We start from the raw sequence: 21,249 nt of genomic DNA, 5'->3' as shown, positions 1-21,249 counted from the left end.
ATTGTGCAATATACTGCAGATAAGCACCCCTTCAGGTAGTCAGGAAGGCTGAATTATTCTTGAATTTAAAAAAAATTGATTCTACAAGTACAGATAAAGCGTGTATTAAAAGATTTTGGTACTCATAAGAATGAGGCCAACAAGGTAGAAAGTAAATCTAAAGGAGACTGTCGCCTTGTGCATAGAGAGGGATGTTTTAACTGCTCTGTACACTTAGAATGCTTCTCATAAACCCCAAATATGTTTATCTAACACACATCTAAAAACATTCCTAAAAAGGCAGCTATTTAACAAAAAACAGAGGCACTCATTCTGGCTTCCTCATATGGCAGCTGTGGTACACAATCATAAAAGACATATGAGAACAAATGCAGCCATTTTTCTGCAGATAACTACTGTAGATGTCAGGGCGAAGGGGACTGGGAACTCTGGACAACCTGTACAAGGATCTTTTTACTATCCCAGCACCCATCAACCTGCTTTGATTTCTTCTGGGAGAGCTCCTTAAGCTGTGTCTTTGGATCAGAACCCAGATGACAAAACATCACAGCTTTTTACATCTTTCTTTCCTTTCTTTTTCCTCTGAACTTTACAGAACTCAACCACAGTCTGGATTGCAGCATGAAATCACTCTCAACCTCCTCATTGAAACTTGCAAAAATAAATAAAGGGTGAATGTGAAGGTAAGAAAAATACTTTTCCTTTCTGATGTGAGTTGCTGGATCTTGAGGATAACAATTATTTGAAGGCTTGCAAACACATAATAGGTAAGTACCATTTGTCACCAGGCTTGTGCTTGTAACAAAAGCTCCTGTGTGGTACAGCAGAAAAAGAAAAAGCTTCTCCTGATGCACTTCACAGTCCTTGATCCTGATACTGAAGAGACAGAGCCTCAGCCCCAGATGTCAAGCGTGCCCTGCAGAGACTCAGAGTGAATGGAGTCCTCCTTCAGTCCCACACACTGATACAGGAGCTATTTGTGCTAATAGAAGTGCTTGATCTATTTACTTAAAAATAAAAATGGGTTCTGTAAACTACTTATTTGCCTCAGTGCTATCCACAACAGTCAGGTTTGGGTACTTGTAGAGCCACACTCTGTTGCTTTCATGGGAGCCTAAGCAGGAGAGGGAGAGAAGAATTTTCTATTGGTAGAGACCTGGCAACAACATCAGCAGGAAAAACCTGGCATGGGAGGATTAAGGATTTCCAGTACTTTAGGTGCAACAACTCCTATTTTTTTTTTTGTAAAATAACCAGAGGAGATACAAACACATCAGAAGGTTTGAGAGCAAGGCTTATCCCATGAGGAAGGAATGTTTTGTCATTCTAATTTGGCAAGGTTGCCCTTGGACATCTGAGAGGTTGCCTTTGCAGCAGCTTTTGTAGCTGGATTATACAGTGGTAAGTGCAGAATATATCATCTTCCTGGAACTTGCTAAACCAACATCTCTGTTGTTTCCCAAGGAAACAAACATAATCCTACAAAATTTGTTCTAAACCTTCTCCTCTCCTTGCTCAGATTCATGCTACATGAGCTGGCTGTCATGGAATATGAACACTCAAAGAAGGGCTCTGAAATAAGCAAAGTTTCTGCATTCTTAAAGATTATTTCGTTTAATTCTGTCTGTCAAGTGTGATGGGTTTTCTTTTCTCAAACTAGACAATTTTTCGCACCATCATACTTGAATTACAAACATTGTATTACAAGCAGTAGTGTTCAAGAATGCTACAAGGCTAGAAAGTCTTCATTATTTCAGCACTAAGTGGTGTGATTTTAACCACCAATAGACAAACTGCTCCTAACTTTCTACAAGAAAACCCCACAGGGAATTGGCTGATGATGAACCAATAGAAGAAGATGATGCTGTTTCCATCATTCACTTCAAACCCAAGCTAATTTTACAAGTGCCTGTCTTGCAGACAGCAGAACACAGCCCCATTTCTGATAGATGGCTTTGACACGTCTCTGCTGGGGGAGCTTTGGCAAAGGGCACTGTCCCTTTGGCAAGGGGTTTAACCCTTCACGGGTTGATTTTTCCTGGGGGAGCCCTGGCTCAGGAGCCCCAGGGTTCATTACAAGTGTGAGTGTGGTTTGCAAGAGGGATTTTTCCTCGCTGCTGGCAGGGTGGAGAGCAGTCCTGTGTGTGCTGTTGGCTCTGAACCAGGGCACAGCACCTGCCCACGTGCCCTGCAAGGTCACAGCCTTGGCACCCTGAGCTGTGGGGCAGCTTCACAACCTCCCCTGCAGGGATTCGGGTTTGATTCTCAGCCTTTTCCTGTGTGCCCTTAAAATGACAAAGTCAAAAAGACCACTACAACAAGTGTCATACAAAATTTCTTGCTTTTCACCTGGAAGAGCTAGGCCTATGTGTGCCAGCAGCTCCAGCCTGATATGAGCAAATTCTGGCCACTTTGGAGAGACCAACTTGAACTGGACACCTGTGGCATTCACATGCCCTGAAAAATCCCTTTGCCAGGATTTTACTCCTGGGAAGCTGAGTACCCTCAGTGAAAAAGGAAAACAATTCTTATCTCTTTAGCTTCTGCTGTGTTTTGCTGCTTTGGAATGTGTTTTGAGATTGTTCATTGGTTTCATGTGAATTTTTTTGACTCAATGGCCATGATACATCAGGACTCTGGAAAGAGTCAAGAGTTTTCATTATCTTTTTAGCCTTCTCTAAGTATCCTTCCTGTATTCTTTAGTATAGTACTCTTTAACATAATATAGTATCATAAAATAATTAATTAGCCTTCTGAGAACATAGAGTCAGATTCATCATTCCTTCCTTTGTCTGGGGGAAAGCAAATACAATAAACCCATTTTTCCTTGAGGCCGCCTGCTGCACAAACTTCCTAGGCATGCTTGGTAGCAAGTTATTTAAATTTCTCATTAAAATTTGGAGAAAAAAAGAAGAACGTCAAAGTAACGTATCTTATCTCATTTGCAACATTGCACTGGGTTTATTTTTAAAGCCCTGCAACCAAGGAACCAAAAGAATGCCATGTTCTCTTCTAAGCACATGCAAAGTGCATGCATTTAAAAAGAAAAATCTGACCAAGAGTTATTTATGAAAAGTTAGCAAAAGACTTCGATATTCCAAAAGTGGTTCAGTTTAGTAAGGACAAGTGACTAAGAGAAATTTAAAAAAAAACTCTCAAAGGTCATTCTCCATTTTTCAGCTCTGGATTGGGGCATGTGACACTGCATTTTTATTTCTGGGACACCTAGGCAGTGCAGTAGCCAGTAATGCATAATTCTACTGGAAAGTGGTGCCTCAGACCATATATATCACTCTTTTAAAAAACCTTTTCCTAGACATTGGTGCTTAGACTTTATAGGGGTTTTTAATTCACTATGTCATTTCAGAAGTGTCACTGCAATTCTTCTTAGCTACCCTTAGAAGACACCTGGACAGCAACATTCATGCACAGCACAACTGAAACAGAGATTTGGGTAGCTAAAAATCAGACCTCAGGGCAGGAGACGTTTTTAAAAAATAATAATTGTGAATGTCCACTTGATTTTATCTTAGGAATAAGGAGAGGTGATTTACTTTTCCAGGGGACTCTACCTTAGCACAATGCCTGGGTGCTTTTGAAAGGACAGAGTGCAGAGGGGTGAGCGCCCACCCCAAGCAGGGAGAGGGGATTTGGCCTCGGTGACACAGCCCAGACCTGCAGCAAGGCCTCCCTGTGACCCCCACACCCACACAGCACAGCTTTGCAGAGGATAGCACTTCAATAAAATGATGTACGTGACAAAGCTGTACTTGCCCAAAGTGCTCCAGATGGCTCTCTGGGGAAGCATTAAAGGGATGAAAGGAGGTAATGCTCCTTGGGGGTGGAGGATGCACAGGAGCCTTTCCCTCTGCAGAGGGACAGGAGTGGTGCCACAGTATCAGAGAGGCTGCAGAGCCCCCAACTCCCACTGCTCTGTTTAACTGGCACATTCCATTTAAAGATTAGACTCCCTTCAAGGCCTTTCCTTTTGTAGTGCACAATTTAGCCGTGAGTATCCACTAAATCTGGTGTAAGTGTCAGTTTGAGATAGAACAGCCAGGGTTCTGCAAATTTCTTTTTCATACTGCTACGGCCGTGCTCCTAAAGGAGTGACAGAGTAGCATTAAAGAACCTCCTTCACCCTAATCAACTTTGTGAAAATCCAAGGAAATGTATTCCTGGATAACTTTGACCAAGAGCTTTGAGCTCTGTGTGGTGTAGAGTTTTCCACCCCTACTGCAGATGAAGGCAAGAAAAAAAAACAGTCAGAAAGGAAAGCTTTATAGACCTGTCCCACTAATCTTATCATTTTCATATTATAGAGTCAAATTCAAAATAGATTTCAACACAGACTGTTGGGAACCTGACTATAAATTTTTTTCTTCCATAAGAAATTCCTTAATTGAATATTTAAGAGGGTAAAAAAAAAAAAACCACCACACAGATTTTGTCCTGCCAAGCAAAGCTCTCTTTTTAAAGCCCTGTTTCTCCATCTCTCATTGGAAAAACAATAAATGCATTCTTTCACACTGGGAGTTAAGAAGTCTATTATTCACTGCAGTCAGGAGTTCCTTTCTCACTGTATCCTGGATATGAGCTCATGCCACATCAACAATCAACAATAGCTATTGTTCCTGGAGCTTTAAGGAAGTTTCTGTGCCCTGTTTCCTGAACACACTGTGTAAACCAATACACACAAAAAAGGTGTTTCATATTATTCCAGGTACACTGGGCCCCCTCCTTGTCAGCCAACCATGCTGGCCAACACTTCTGCAGAGAGCTGGAAGAGCAAGCGTGTTCTTGTGTTTGTCCATTTGTGAATGGAAACAGGTACTTCCATCACAAGCTGCATGGAAACAGAACCCAAAGAAACACAACAACGTGTTTAATTTAGAAAGAGCACCTTGAGCTCCTGGCTTGCAAAACTGCCCAGCCTCATGGGCTAGTTCCTCAGATAATTCATCACTTCTGCATTGATGAAGAAGGGCAAAATTCTCAAGCTCCATGCACATCAGAAAGGTTGGTGTTTGTTACCACATGGCAGCAAAGAAGGGAATGTCTGAGCTGGGACCTGTTTGTGCCCCTGAGCCTCAGCCCAAATATTCCTTTTGTTTCTGGAGGTGCAGATTCACCTGTGCTAGATGCATACCTTGTTCTGCATGACACAGTAGTGCCAGGACAACGGTGAGAACAGCTCCAGGATGCCCAAAGGCACATGAACCATCTCAGAATACTCCAGTGTGACCACACAGGGCAGACCCACCTTGCATTTTTACCCCTTCTTGGCAGAATCTGCCTGGCAGTATTACATATTTCTGTCAGAGAAGGCAACATTTGTTGGATTTTTCTTTACTGTCACACAGTCTTCATCTCCTAAAGGAAGGACAAGGCATCCCACTAGTACCAGTGTATCTGGTGGCCGCAGGGGTTACTGTCACTTATCCCCCACAAATGCAAGCCAGCCCTAAGACAGGGAAGCTGGAACTAAATGATCTGTAAAGTCCCTTCCAACCAATGATTTTTGATTTCCCCACAGCCTGCTGGGCTCTGAGAGGCTGCAGAAGTTTCCAGTAGGGAACATTTAACATCCCAAAGATTCCATCACATTGCCCTGATGATGGTGGTGCTGGAGCACCACAGTGAGGAGAGCTTGTGAGAAAGAGAAAAGAGAAATTCCTGTCCTGACTTAGGGAACCTCATCCAGACCTTTCCTTACACCAGTGACCATGGTGAGCCCCTCAGCCCTCCCAGTTTAAACCACTGCTGCCTTTACAGAGCAACCCTCTAGGAAAGGAGACTCATTCCTGGTGAGGATTGATGACCGTGGCCTGAACCTTGAAGCAGAAATAAAGACGTGATAAAGGCATTAACAATGGATGGTTTAATATATCGAGGCTGGGCAAGCCAATTAAGACTGAATAGAAAGTAAGCTAAATCTTTTCCCACAACTCTAATCCTTTCTGTAGGATTTGAAAGAGAGTAAAAGCTGCTGCTGCTTTAAAAGTTACTTTCATGGTCATTTTTATGTTTTTATACTAATACTCATGCTCCTGCCAGGAGCACAAATGAAAGTGTCGAAATACCCCACAGCCTTTCCTGTGAGATTTACAGGCTAATTTTACAGATCCAACAAGTTTGAATTATATGGATAGGCTTCAAATGAGCTTCTAAATTTGGGAGTATTTCTCTGAATCCAATAAGAGATATTTACCATTTGATTTTTTTTTCCTCAGCCCTATGGGAGCCACAGTGTATTGTTGTGCTTTTGGTGCATGTCCTATTTAAGAGTTTAATGCTGGCTCTCAGATGTGTTATTTCCAGCGTTCTGTGCAGTTTCTGCCAGTGTCCAAGTGACTCCTCTGCCTGCCACTCTTCCAGGGCAGGACACTGGGAGTGCACAGGGAGGGCAGGCAGAGCTTGGGGATGCCCTGTCTGGGCTGTGCTTCCAGCTAAAACCCCAGAGGGCTTCATTCACAGTGCACTGGGGAGCAAGGGCAAGGAGAGGGGATGAACAAAGGGAGGCTCAAAGAGGAGGATCAGACCGTGTCTCACTGCCAGAAGCCTCTCCAGCCCTGCAGCACAGAATGCCCTCTCAAATTCCTGCACAGGAGGAGCTGTGGAGGGGACTGCAGTCCCCAGGACAACCCAGGAAAGACATTTTAATGTAAAAGATTACTCAGTGTCAGAATGCTGCCAAGGATCTCCCTAATTCTCCCATGAAACTGGAAGAACAAAAGGTAGCTTAAAGCCCCCTGTATCCTTGAACTTGACTCCTCAGTTCTAGCTCATCAGGCTAGTGCTGAATTTTAAAGGAAATCTTTAACTGGCCATTTTCTCATTCCACCCAAAAGTGTAACACAAAAAACCCCATCAGTACCAATAATCAAAACCCACACAAAGAGAAGCTTTAATACATATATATGAATTGTGCCCTTGTAGACAAGGTTGCTGCTGTCAATTGCTCCTTGGTTAACAAATTAACCTTCTGATCATCAGCAGCTATGATTTCACTCTGAGGATGCCATGAATTCTATTCCCAAAGTCTGTGGGGACCCAATTCTGCAAACATTTTGGAACATTTAAGTTTTGACCCTAAAGCTGTACTACTTAACCCCATGATTCTCTCCTAGTTGAGAATACTTTTAATGGAATAGCTTTAGAATATGTGGGTGTTTGTGGTTTTAGTGTGTATGTTTGAAAAAACCCTTATGTTAATGGAGATATTTCCCAAGCATAATTGTCAAAGCCAAGCAAAAATAGTTTTAAAAACTCTTAGAAATACAAAGAAAAAATACTAGTCTTCATCTTTCTAATACACCCTTTTCACTCTAGGTTTTAAATAACAAACCCCTTAATCTTATTAACTTAAACTTGTGTCCTTTTGTCATTCAGCAAAAAAACCCAAAACATGTATGTCCCCAAAACATATTTTGAGGGCCTAAACTTATAATGCATATTTGAAGGCTTTGAAGACCAAAATGCACAAACACAAAGGGAAAAGGCTAATGAGTAAGGAGCTTCTCCATTTTCACTCTCCTCCCTCCATCCTCACCATGGCACACACTCATGTAAGTGCACACACTCACCCACAGTTTAAGGACTGACTGGCACTTGAAAGCAGCTGCTCCACACAGGAAACATTACAATAAAACATAGAATAGAAGACTGCAAGTGAACTAGAGCTTTGGGGCTTAGAAAAGCATTTTAAAATATTTTTCCATTCAGCTATTAATATTGCATTAAAAAAATAATAGTTTTAGCTCAAATTCCCATGTTTCAAAGCTCACATAGCTCTAACACTGAGGTTATCTTGTTTGGCATGAGAACAGCTCATGTCTACATTAAAGCTGGGAGCTTAGAAGTGACATAAACAGGCCTTTTTCTATAAAGATAAAAGGCTAAGCTTTAAAGAATTTTATATTTATAGATAAACGTTTCCATAGTAATCATTACAGTGAAACTTGCTGGTGTCAGCAATCCTTTGCATACAAAAATGGCTTATATTCAAATGAGCAGGAATCACAGAATCAGATCCCAGCTGCTACCTGAAAGAAGGGCTTACAGAAAAAATGTGAATGGGGATCTCTGGGGTGGGCAAATGCCCTTGTTTTGGTCACCTCTCTGCTCCTTTCTGTCCATACATAAAACAGGAGATATGATGTAAGAGGCAACATTGCAGTGAAAAAAAGCAAGATGAAAGACCCAGGTGTCCTTTTCCATCTCTAATTTTAAAATTTCTGTGATATAAATCCAGACATATTAAAGCTTAAGCCAAGTAACAACCAGAAGGCAGCAGTGTGGTTTGCTCCTCACCTCTTCCCCATGATTTGGATTCTTCCACAACATGGCACAAATTTCATCCCTGCTTTGGGAATGTGTCCATTTTTTGTGACTCAAGGAAAAATCTCCTTCTCACACCCCTCAGTGAGGCTGGACTTTCCCAGAAGAGCTCAGCAAAGGCCCAGGTAAATGTTGTGGCAGTGATGAGCCCTGCTGGGTCAGGAGTGCCTTCTTATTACAGCTGCAACAGGCAGACTAGCACTCACAGTGATGGGAGTTATTTAAAGCAGAGAGGTTACAGTAATCATGTAAGATAAGACTCAAATCACATGTTTCTGGAGGTTTCTACAATGCCCTGAAGTAAATTAGGTTTTAATTAAAAAGAAAAAAAAGAGAGTGATGTGAAGGCTTTCAGTCTATGAATTTTTAAAGCACTGACAGTTAATTAAACAAAGGAAGGAGAATATCACACTCTCTTTTTTACAGGTTGCAGGATGAAGGAGAACAGAGGTGAGCTGACTTACTCAGGGACAAGGTGGCAAGCCAGTAGTGCCTGGCACAGAACCAAGCCTCCTCACTCTGAGATCACATCCTACTCACTCCTTGAAGTCCCAAAGAAGGGAAAAGGAAAATAGCTGAGGGAGCTGTTCAGCTTTGAAATGAGAGCTCCGTGTGCGAGCCCACAGGCGTACGAACATATGCCACGGGAGAGATGCAAGCAATACTCCCTGATCAGCAGTAATGAAAACCTCCCTCCTCCACCTTTTTTCCCTTTTTTTTTTTTTTAAAAGGCAAACCAGGGAGGAGAGTAAGTCTGAGTGGTTTGCAATTTATATACAGAAGTTTCCATTGTAATGTGAGCATAAATGGCTGTCACCATCAGCACCTCTCTGCAGAACGGGCCTGCCCTGTGTTTCTCTTGGCACTGACACCAGGGATTGCTTTCACAAGGTGCCCCATGTGCACCTCCAATGGCCATTCTACCAGGTTTTAATGATATCTTTGGAGACCTACACCCAGTTGTTTAGCTCCTTCAAAGCTCCTCAAGTCTGGGACACAGCTGGCAGAAAAGTACCCCCAATAAATAATAGAAGCCTTTTGGCCAGGGTGATGTTTGTGTTAACACCTAGCAGAGGGGAGGGAGCAGGGCTGGGGAGGGTGGCCACACTTCAAAGGGGGTGCCCCTGGCTCCAGCACAGCTGCCTGGGCTTGGCAAGAGCCAGGGCTGCCTGGAGCAGCCCAGCAGGATGGCTCCTGGCTGCTCCAGGGGCTGCCACAGAGCAGCAGGGCCTGGGCTAGCAGAGAATACCATGGGAAACACTAAAAGGAATTTCAGGGCCTGTACTCCACTTGCTCAGGTTTGATGGTGGCAGGGCAGCAGCAGCCTCATACAGATAATTTTTCCTTTGAGATGCTCAGCAGTGAACCTGAAGTATTTCTTCCCCCCTCTGCCTAACTAAGGTTCAATCCATCAGAGAGGCTGGGCAGCATTACAGTACAACTATAGGACTTACATGTCACAGTTGAGACAGCCACAATGCACAGAACATCCCCACACAATATCATAAAGCTTCAACATAAACACAGTAACACCAAACCCCTTCAGAAAGCTTCAAACCAAACACAATAAACAGCAAAACTCTTCAGAAGGCTTCAACCCAACCACAGGAACACCAAATATCTTCAGAAACTTCAATCCAAACACAATAACACCAAACCCTTTCAGAAGATTTCAGGCATTTGCCCACACACAGTAACACCATTCCAGCTTCAGAAAGCTTCACCCCAAACATGAGAACATCTTACCTCTTTGGAAGGCTTCAGGCACCTACCCACACACAGTAGCACCTTTCCACTCCAGCAGGCTGCAGCATCTGCCCTCCCTCTCCCTCAGGCCAGGCTTTTGTGCCCTGCTGCTGATGCCCTGCACCTGTGTGCCCTCTGTGCCCTCGTTACTGTTAATGCTGCTCACCTGTGGGCACAGCTGGGGCCAGTTGGGGATGATGGGGCACAGCCCCACCCCAATCACCCCTAACTCTGTGCCTACACTCACAAATCATTTGACCTGAGCCAATATTGAGGAAAGTCTGTGGGCTTTGGATCAAGCTCTACTACTGGACAGTGGCGTTAATTAAATTTTTGCATTTCTGCAGCACATCCCATCCCAGCACACAGTGTTTTACAGGCATCAGTTAAGACCCAGAGTTTCTAGGTAGGGAAGAAAACCAACCATTTTACAGAGGAAGAACTCATGCTAAGGCAGACCTTTTGCTGTGTGGTGATCAGAAGTTTATAAAGAGCAATCTGGGGATTCTTTGTCCTTGCTACGCTCCATTCTTGGTGACCATCTAATATTCAAGCCCACAGATGTCACAGAGGTTCTTTGGAAGCCTTTCCTCCCAACTCACACTCTGGGAATGACCTTCCTTCCTGGCTGTCTCTGTGCACACCAACAGCTTCCAAAATCCCACAGCAGATGCAGCTGCCCACCACCTCTGGGAGTATGTGCACACACACACTCATGTTTTATAAAACTGATAGCTGATAGCTCTCTGTTAGCAGTTCAGCATTTTATGAAACTGATAGCTGTTCATTATTGATCACACACCAGAGCCTGAGAGACCACTGGCTCCTCTCAATTGCTCTGAACAGGAAATAAATGCAATTACTTGCCATGTCTGCTGGCAGATAGTGATTTTTACATTTTTATAGTAGTTCTCTGTGTGTGCGTGCACACGTATGTCAGAGAGACGTAAAACTTTGGAGAAGAGCAGAAGCTTTAGTTAAATACCCTGGAATTCCACTCTAATCTCTTGTTATTGTGCGTTTTAGGAAGTAAATTCTGCCCTGAAGTTTTCCATGTGTGGTCTCAATGGTAGGTAGCACAGAAAGTTTGAGAAAGAGTCTGCTTAGACATTTTGTACTACAAGAGCAGGATGGAAAAAACTTTTGCTTCTTGTTTCAAATGCCTTTTTAAGAAATGGCCAAAGTTAGACACTTCAATTGTATTTTCCTTCAGTTTTTTAGCCCCTTTTGATTAAACAAAGTCTGAGGCAAATTGGACAAGGGGTTTCTGAAAGACCACATTTGCAGACACCAATTACAAAAAACTATGTCATCCACATTCCAAAAGATTTCAGACAACATTCCAAGGGCGTTAAATGGACTTACTTCACCATGATTTTTTGATGGAGAAATACATATTTAGTGAGAGAGTAATGAGAAACTTGACTGCTCTGAAATGCCATCTTAAATTATTTGAATAAAAGGTGAGCTAATACAGAACTTCACACAGCACTTCATAGTGGCAGAAATGCCAAAGAGTATCCCACTCAAACTAGGGAAAGATGCAGTTCCCCTTATGTTCCTTCTATTTCTTGGTTTTTCCAGCTCTTTTCTTTCCCTCCCTGTGAATTGCCTGTAGGCTCCAGCATCCTCCTTCACCTGCCCACACAGATCCTTCTCTGTGAGTGGCTGTGGAAGGTTCCAGCCACGCTGGGAGCTGATGCAGTGCCACAGAGGGAGAGGCAACATCAGGAAATCAGAGATTGGAAAAAAGAAGGGGCTGAGCCTCTGGCTTGGGTTCAATCGATAATCACCCTGCTCCTGGCCCCACGTTCCTCCTGCACCACTCACTCAGCCCCTTTGCACACACCTCATCTTTTGCATCAGTTTGTGAAAAGTAAATTTACTGTTTGCTGAGCCCCAGTCATGCAGGATGGTGGAAAAAAAAACCTCACTGATGGCAGGACAATGAGAGGTTCAGTACAATGGGTGCAAACAAAGCCTGAGTAGGAAGGTTTGGTTTTCAGTGCACATTTTGAGTGTTAGATCAGCTTACAGTTACACTATGAGACTTTTTCCTCACTGGAAAGAAAAATTCCCAGAGCCATCAGGGTTGTAAACCAGGCAAGTAACATTAAAATGAACAGAGCAGGACGAGTGGGGCTGAGCTGCTTTGCTGTTGTTTTGGGAAGGCAGCTGATGAGGCAATGGCCAGGCATTGCCTGCTTGCCAGGATAGCCACCTCACTCATTTGTAATTTAAAATTACTCCCCACTGGGGGGAAATTTCAGCTGCAAAATAAGGAGTTGTCTCCCGGTCCAGAGGTGACCAAAACCCAAGGCACAAGTGCTTTGGCATGGAGGTGTTTTGTGCTGCTGCAGGCTATGCCCAATCTACACTGAGCAGGCTCAAGCAGCATGGTTGGCACTGGAAGTATAAACCAAAAGCAGGCTGAAGGAGACTTTCCAATTCTAGCTTGAAGTAATTAAAAAAATACATGTGTACACACATACAGCTTCATTCTTGTTTGCCCTCTCCTCTGCCTTGCCCCACATCAATCCTCCCAGGAAGGCAAGGTGCAGTTCCCCTGCCTGTCTAGGACACTGGAGTAGCCATCATCTGGTGTCCATCTTAACAAATATTCCAATTGCCTCCCATCTGAGTTTGTTCCTCATTTAATCTTCCTCTACATGTTGCAAAATCATGCAGAAAAGGATGTAGCAAAAGAAAACAAGCAGTGACATTCATGACTAAGGTGATCCTTCACTTTGCTAAACAACACAACTCAGTTTCTTCTCCTAATTTTATATTCCATTTTTCCTCCAATCCCATTCTACCTGAATGCACCCTTCATTTTGTTGACACAATTATTTTTTAAATTATAATTGTAAATGAAATTTCAGATAACAAAGCAAAGCACTTCAAATAAAAGAAGTCAAAACATTTCTTTCTGAAATTAAAAATTTCAATTTTTTTGACAGATTTGTGAATTTGTTTCTTCTGGAGCTAAATATGCAGAGCTGGTAAGAAGTTTCACTGCAGAAATTCTGCCTAGCGCTGAAGATGAGTGGTTTTGTGTGTGCCTGCATTTTTGCATGGAGAGAGAGGAGCTGTTTAGCAGGCTAGGGCAATGACAGAGCTGCCAGCACTGCCCCTCTTGACTGCCAGGGTTGGCTGCTGCCTGCTGCCTGCCTGGAACCATTTTGCTGTGGATCAAATCACCTCCCAGCACCACTGCCAGGGTCCCCAAGGCTCGGGGGTCTAGGGCTCAGTCAAGCATAAAACACTGCTCATACTCAATGAGCACCAGGCTGGAGCACTTACTGCAGAAAAGGAAAAGATTATTACAGAATCGACTTGTAGTTTAGCAAATCCCCTTTAGATCCTCTTTCCTCCTCCCCAGATAAATGAAACTGAACCCCACTGGTGCTGCTCAGAGTGTGTTCAGAGTCAGGGCCACTTTCTCAGCTGAGCACGGCAGAGCTCTCCTGGCTCGCCCTGCAATGACGCTGATTTATGCAAAGCAGGCACATGGCCCACAGTTTATGTCACACATCCAAAATCCCATAGAGACTTAATTTTGCTTTTCAAAGCCCACAGAAATCCACAAATTAACACCTTTTAGCATAATTCACTTGGAGTTTGTCAGTTTTTCTGAAGTAATCGATTAACAGTTGTTTTCAAGTTGAGGTTTATCTCTTGTTGGCGGGTGTATTTATGACACATGGTTACACCTACAAGAATATATTAAAAGTTTTTTGAGCAACTTGGAACTACAAAGGCAAACTAGTGCCTTGCAGTTGCTATAATCTTTGATGTCACTAGGAGACTGCATTCACCAGAATCAAGCAGGAGAATTCTGTTTTCTGCAACTGAAACCATCCAGGTTACACTTTTAAAGAAGCCGACTCGACACAAGTAACTCACATACACTTTGAAACCTTCAGAGATATTACTAAGAGTGCCATGCATAAAACTTTTACCTGTAGATCTCCTCCCCCTTGATTAACTTCTTTTTCTGAGAGAGGGAATGCTGTTTGTTACACAGCATCCAGCTGAACAAAGGAGAAGCAGAGCCTGAACTCTGTGCTCTGGGCACCAGGATCTGATGCAGCTCACTTTCATCTCAGTGTAGCTTATCTGGTAGGCAGACCCAGTGGAGGCATGAATTCCTAAGGATAAGTTATATTATACAGCATGTGACTGGCTTCAGCCAACTCACCAGTGATGAATTTGCCTTCTCTTCCAGAGTTTCACTTGCTTCTAAACAGAAACCTCTGCAAAAATGGAATGAGTCTGTCAGGGTAATCTTGACCATAGTTAGACATGATGTAAAAAAAGGATACAAAATATGCAGATTACAGACCCACCGTCCAGCCTGATGTGATTGTACTGGTGCACACAGACACATAGATAAAACACAAACAACCTGAGGGGGCTTATCTTTAATAACAAAGGATTGGGACTCCAGAAGAATTCAGTTCCAGCCTTGCCCCTGAATTCTTCCATGTCTTGGACATGTGATTCATGTAGCATCTTAGTCTTCATGCATTTATGGGCACAAAACAGTCCACTGGGGGCAAAGGCTGTTCTTCACTGCACGATTGTCTATTGCCTGATGAAACAGCCTCTGACACGAGTTAGAATTTAGTCATGTCACAAGTAAGTTATTGATAGTTCTTTTTTTTTTTAAATGCCAAAAATGGATCACAATGAGGGCAGTGTTTAGCAAATTCTATAATTAAGGGACAACATGTTTCTAGTTTCATTTTCTCCTGTTGTAATAAATACTGCAAACACTTGTCTCACAGCACTAGCTCAAAGCATTCCAGGTTGCAGTGAGCTACTTGTCTGTTTGGGGGATATCAGTATAATCCATGCTGCTATTTTATAAGGGTTTTTCTTCAGACATGCAGAAATTTGAGACAGAATTCATCAACACCTTTTCCCTGACTGCCAACGCAGAGCTGTGGCTGGGAGATGTGAAATGTTCTGTGAGAGTGAGGGAACAGAGGACCTGAGTGGGGAAGGCAGTGGGAGATGCTTGGGCTCCAGAGCCAGGGCAGGGCCACACTGGAGCCAGGGGCTGGCAGAACCCAGGACATTGCTCTGGCTGCCCTGGGGGACTCCAGACCCTGGCACGGGGCTCAGAGTCACAAACGCCTGTGCCTTTGGTTTTAGCCCATGGAAACAATTCCCAACTTTGTGTGAAGAGTTACAAGCCACAAGGGTTTGAGTAGAATGACAGTGAATTTATCACAGGGTGAAAAAGTAGAATTTTGGGCTTCTAGAATGGGGGTTCAAGAGGAAAGATGGAGGAATCTGGTCGTGTCGTTGTCTTCTTCTTCTTCTTCTTCGTCTTCGTCTTCTTCGTCTTCTTCTCCTTGCCCTCCATCTTCTGCTGTGATGGTGACACTTCTGGATTGGTTTAGAGTTGAGACAGACTGTCTAACATAGGTAATAGGTATTGGAAAATTATTGTAAATAAAGTACAGGTAGTTCTTAGTATAAAGAGTTAACACCACCCCAAGGGTGGTCAGTGCGCCACAGCCCGACCTGCTGGACAGATCTCAGCAGGTCAGAGAAAGAATGGAATAGATAAGAGAAAATAAACAACCTTGAGAACCAGAGCCGAGGAATCTCAACTTCTTCTTCTGTCATGGGGCTGGGAAAAAAGACTTTTAATACCTTGGGAGCCATTTCAGGAACACCAAACCTGAGAAGGTGGTGGTGGTGTCACCTGAATCATTCTGCTGGAAAGGCAGCAGCCCCACTGCCTGTGACACTGGGCATTATCCACCATCACCCTCCTCATCCTCCACCAGCACACACCCACACCCTCAGGCCACAGAGAGCTGCAGAGCCAGGGACCTTTGTCACCCCCTAACTGCTGAGAAGGGACCCAGCTCTGCCTTCCAGTGGTTATTTACCCCACAGACCTGTGCTTTTAAATATGTGGTTTAATTTCCTATAATCCCAGGTCCTACCATGATTATGTGGAATTCCATTTATTCTATTTGTTCTATTTTAAAAGGGATGAAGTCATCTGTGCTGGAAACTATGACCTGATTGAAAGAACTGAAACGCTGCAATGTCTCAGACACAGCTCTGGCACATGAAGAAGTATAAATTAAACTCTTCTGCAGACATTTGATCTCTTGCTATGAAAAGGGATATTGTGCTTCCTCTGTTTAACAGTATTCTCTGCCCACTGTGAAAAGAACTCTGTTTGCACTTCTTTTTTTTTTTTAAGTGTGGCATTTTTTTCCACTCTAAATAGGATTGTAAATTAAGTTTCAGCATGTATACACACAGAGTCTGCATATTCCTGTCTGCTGTGAGCTCAGGGATGCCAATGCCAGATCTGCCAGCCTCATTAACTAAATAAAATTATTTCACTAGTTCAATGGCTACCAGTGAGTTCCAGTGAATGGCTACCAGTGAATCCACAGCTCCAGGGCTGTGCACAGTGCAAGCACTCCACAACTGCAAACCATTTTTGGTCATGAGTAACAGATCAGCAGAAGGCAAGGCAGGATGTTGATCCAGTCATTGCTTAAAGTTGTCTACAAAAATTCCAGTAGCCATGCAAAGTCTGCTCTTTTTAGCATAAGGTCGCCCGTTACAGATATCATTTATTTCCTCAGGGTAATTCTCCTTGCAAACTCTAATATAGCTCTGCACCAAGGGTTGGGGTTTTTTACTCTAAAATTTTTAAGGAAAAAAAATGTATAAACCTGGTCTCATGCCACATGAGCTATAATTCAGCATGCTGTGGTGTAAAATAGTTCAGTAAAATTAACCATCTCTTGCTATACATTTGCTACAGAATTAGCTCCATTTGCCTACCCACTTCTACAGCTAGGGAGGCTTAAGTGAGAAAAGCCATGCTGAAAAATAGTACTGGAGTTGCTGCAGGGTTAGCAACAGCTGAGCTGTGTGAACCACAGCAAAGTCCCCCTCCTTTCCACAACAAGCCAGACAACTCATATTAATAGTGAAGGAGCTTTTTGTGTCAGCAGGATTGATATTGGGGGCAATGCACTTGTTCCTACTTCAGTGGAAACAGACCTCAGTGATTTCTGTATCAAGTGCTTTCAACTTACAACAATACCGGACAAGAGCTCAAAGTGCTCAATCCTGACCTGCCTTTGATCCACTGAAGGGGGGAAAATAGTTCAGGCAGTGGAAGTAGAATGAAAACAATGGAAATACTTATTTTTAAAATTCTCAATAATATTTTTTTTTTCAAATCTAAGCATGGCCAAAAGCAGCCTGTAGAGTGGCAGCTGAATTATTTCTGTGTGTGGCTACCACAGACAGCATTTCCAGTGTGGGATGGAGCCACAGCTGGGCAGGGCAGGGCTGTGGGAGCTGGAGACGAGACCTGCTGTGGCACCATGGGCACAGGGGAGGACTCTGGGCAGGGAGCCTCGAGGCCCTGCCACCCACACAAATTGCCTTAACTTAGGATCTTCTGCAAGGGGCACAAAATGCAGCTGCAGGATCTTCTCTTGCAGCTGCCAGTGCAACTCACAGCTCCAGAGAATGGGGTCATCCCTTCCATTTTAGTGCTAGGAGCACCTCAGTCCCCTGGCCCTGCCTCATATGCAATTGTACTTCTTTAGCTAGCCAAAAAACCTTTGCTGTCACTTCTGTGTTAGAAGACTGATTTTTCGCTAGTCAACATTTTTATTATTATTTATTCCTTATTTTATTATTATTTATTCATTTTATTATTATTTTATTCCCTAAAGAGAATCTGAACTTTGTTAAAACAAAAAGCCTTTGAGTATTTTAGACACAAATATTTTGAGGTTACCTATACTAGATAGACTCCACTTTTGCCTATGTTTTCTGCTGCTAATGGAGCCTTGCGGGGAAAAAAAAGGGGAAAAAAAATTCACTGTACATTCCCTACTTCTTTCATTTCACAATAATATGATGCTCAGTCATTGCTCTTTGATGTTCCTTCGTGCTGGGATTTTCAAAGGAAATTAGCTTCCAAAATGTGATGGCACTCAGCAGAAGATGAGCACTGAACTTCAGTGGGTCTCCCTGAGCACAGGCCCGAGCTGTGACACTGAAGATGTTTCACCTGTGACCCAGAGACTGACACCTTTTGCGGCACTTAGTCCTGCCAGAGATCCCTGATAGAGAGAAAGAAATGGACTGAAAACCTTCAGTACATAACAGGCGTCTTTAGGGGTTTAAATCCTTAGTCCTTGTGTCAGCTCTGGATGCTTTGATAGATATGATGGGCTGACCCTGGCTGGATCCACGTGTCCACCAAAGCCACTACTCAGCAGGACAGGGGAGGAAAAATACAACAAAAGGTTCATGGCTTGAGATAAAGACAGAGCAAGATCTCTCACCAATTACTGTCGCTGGAAAAACAGACTTGACTCAGGGAAATCAGCTTAATCTATTGCAAATCAAACCAGAGTAGGGTAATGGGAAATAAAATGAAATTTTATAAACATTTCTGCCCATCTCCCTCTTTCTCTAGGGCTTAAGTCCACTCCCCATTTCTCTGTCTCCTGACAGTGGTGCAGGATTCTGGGAATGAGCAGCAGTAGTTTATGGCACACTCTTCCTCAGGGGGGGATTTCTCACCCCTTCCCCTGCTCTGGTATGGGGTCCCTCAAACAGGAGACAGTCATCATGAACATGTCCAGTCTGAGTTCTTCCAATAATTATATTGCAAAATAATAATGCGGTTCTCCAGGACCTTTCCATGGTGAGGAAGCTCCTTCAGGAACACAAATCCGGGTCACAAATCCACCAACAAATCTGCCCCAGCACGGGGGGCTCCTCTCTCCACAGGTCCCGCCAGGACCTGCTCCAGTGCAACTTTCCACAGGGTCACAGCCTCCTTTGGGCATCCCCTTCTCCAGTGGGGACATCCCTGGGCTGCAGGGGGATCTCTGCTCCATTGCTGGGACATCCCTGGGCTGCAGGTGGATCTCTGCTCCATTGCTGGGACATCCCTGGGCTGTAGGTGGATCTCTGCTCCTTGTTGGGACATCCCTGGGCTGCAGGTGGATCTCTGCTCCTTGTTGGGACATCCCTGGGCTGCAGGTGGATCTCTGCTCCATTGCTGGGACATCCCTGGGCTGCAGGTGGATCTCTGCTCCATTGCTGGGACATCCCTGGGCTGCAGGTGGATCTCTGCTCCATTGCTGGGACATCCCTGGGCTGCAGGGGGATCTCTGCTCCATTGCTGGGACATCCCTGGGCTGCAGGTGGATCTCTGCTCCATTGCTGGGACACCCCTGGGCTGCAGGGGGATCTCTGCTCCATTGCTGGGACACCCCTGGGCTGCAGGTGGATCTCTGCTCCATTGCTGGGACACCCCTGGGCTGCAGATGGGTCCCAGCTCTGTTTCCTGGAGCATCTCCTGCCTGTCCCTCCTGCCAGCCCCCAGTGATGCAGAGCTGCTCTCTCGCTCTGTCCCTGCTCTGTGTGAGTGCTGCCATGCAGTTTTTTCCCCTCTTTCTCACACAGGTTATCCCAGAGGTGCCACCACCATTCCTGAGGACCTTGGCCTCCCCAGCCTGGCATTTTCTGCACCAGACAAGGGTGAAGCATCAGCAGCTTCCCACAGAAGCCATTTGTGGAGCCCCCTGCTACCTGAGCCTTGCCAGGCAAACCCAATGAGTGAAGGGCAATAGCTGTCTTCTTACCAAGAACACTTTGGATTCAGTGCTGCTAAAGACTTTATAGCTTCCTGAGGTGGAAAAGCATAAAAATCCCTCTGAATCTCACCTGAATTCGGCCCATGCGATGTGTGAGTCCCTCAGACCAGTAACTGTGAAGGCAGATATTTTCTGGCCTCTCTGAATCTCATGTTGCACGTGTTGCATTGCTCTGGCTGTGTCCACAGGAAAGAGGAAGGGACCCCACTTGTCTAGAAGGGAAAATCCCCAAGAAATGTGAGCAAAAACCCTGCAGTGGGTCAGATATCTGTGGCCCTGCCCTGTCTCAAACAAAAGGAATAAAAGAAATTGCATGAGGAGAAGGTGAAGGATGTTGTGGCCTCTGATTTCCCTCCCTGCTCAGGAATGATGTGGCAATCAGGTTGGCTTTGCCCAGAAATACCAAGAAGTTATTAATAATATTTATTATTCCTCAGTGTTTTTCCACTGGTTGCCAGCTGCTCTTGAAAGGTGCATAAACCACTTATCATCAAACTAGGAGAAAAATTCTTATATCTAATCTGGACATAGAAAGACACTATGCAATTTTAATCAAAATCTACTGCAAACACTTCATTTGTTTTGATGTTTGAACTGTGATGATCAAAGTTCAAGCCGCGCTTATTGTGCACTTGTTGAATGTAAAAAGAGAAAGGACATGTGACATTATTGCTGTCCCTGATTGTCTCTGATGAACGAGTCTCTGGTGCAAAAGTCCCAAAGAAGAAGAAATTAAAATTCACTTTGGTTAAAAATTGGAACGTCCAAGCCTAGAAGCCATTTCCTATGGATACTTATTAAAATTCAACTCCATGGATGTTCATGAAAAGCCTCCAGAGTGGACAAACTCTGGCAGTGGGGATTACAGTTTCAAATGAATATCAGCCGTCCTTTTAGAAGCATTCATTAAACCAAATTTTACACTATTAATCATAAAGGACCCTGAGAGATGTCTTTAAGCTCATTAATTAAATTAATCCATTAATCGATGATGGATAATATTTACTTGTAGAAAAACCATAATATTCCAACTATTATTATTATTGTAATGGCCATTCTTATTTTCTTTTTAAAATCTGTTGCACCTTTTAGAGGCACTTCAGTAACCATGTTGTTCCAGGATACAAAGGGCTACAGAGCATTGCCCACTCTGAAGAGCCCTCTGAATGGGGCCTTTGTTTTGTGTGCTGTTTTGGTAGGAAATGGTTGCTATTTAGGTCTCCAAGAGGGAATATAAAACTATGCTCACCTAATCAAACAGACCAGTAAATACAGCAGTTAATCTGACAACTTCAAATTCCTGAATTGCGTTTGGAGAAACAATTTAACACAAACAATCATTTAAAGCCTGCATTAATCATCCACCTTGGGTTACTAAGATGCATAATTTGTTTTCATTATTGCAAACTCGTGGTTCTAAGTGACATTTCTTGCAGTTGGATGTTTTATTAAAGCCAAAAGAGGAAAAAAGTGCTGTTAATCTTTT

The sequence above is a fragment of the Zonotrichia albicollis genome, chromosome 4 (assembly GCF_047830755.1).
Source record: "Zonotrichia albicollis isolate bZonAlb1 chromosome 4, bZonAlb1.hap1, whole genome shotgun sequence".
Lineage (NCBI taxonomy): Eukaryota > Metazoa > Chordata > Aves > Passeriformes > Passerellidae > Zonotrichia > Zonotrichia albicollis.
Note: the sequence above shows the minus strand (reverse complement) of the source record.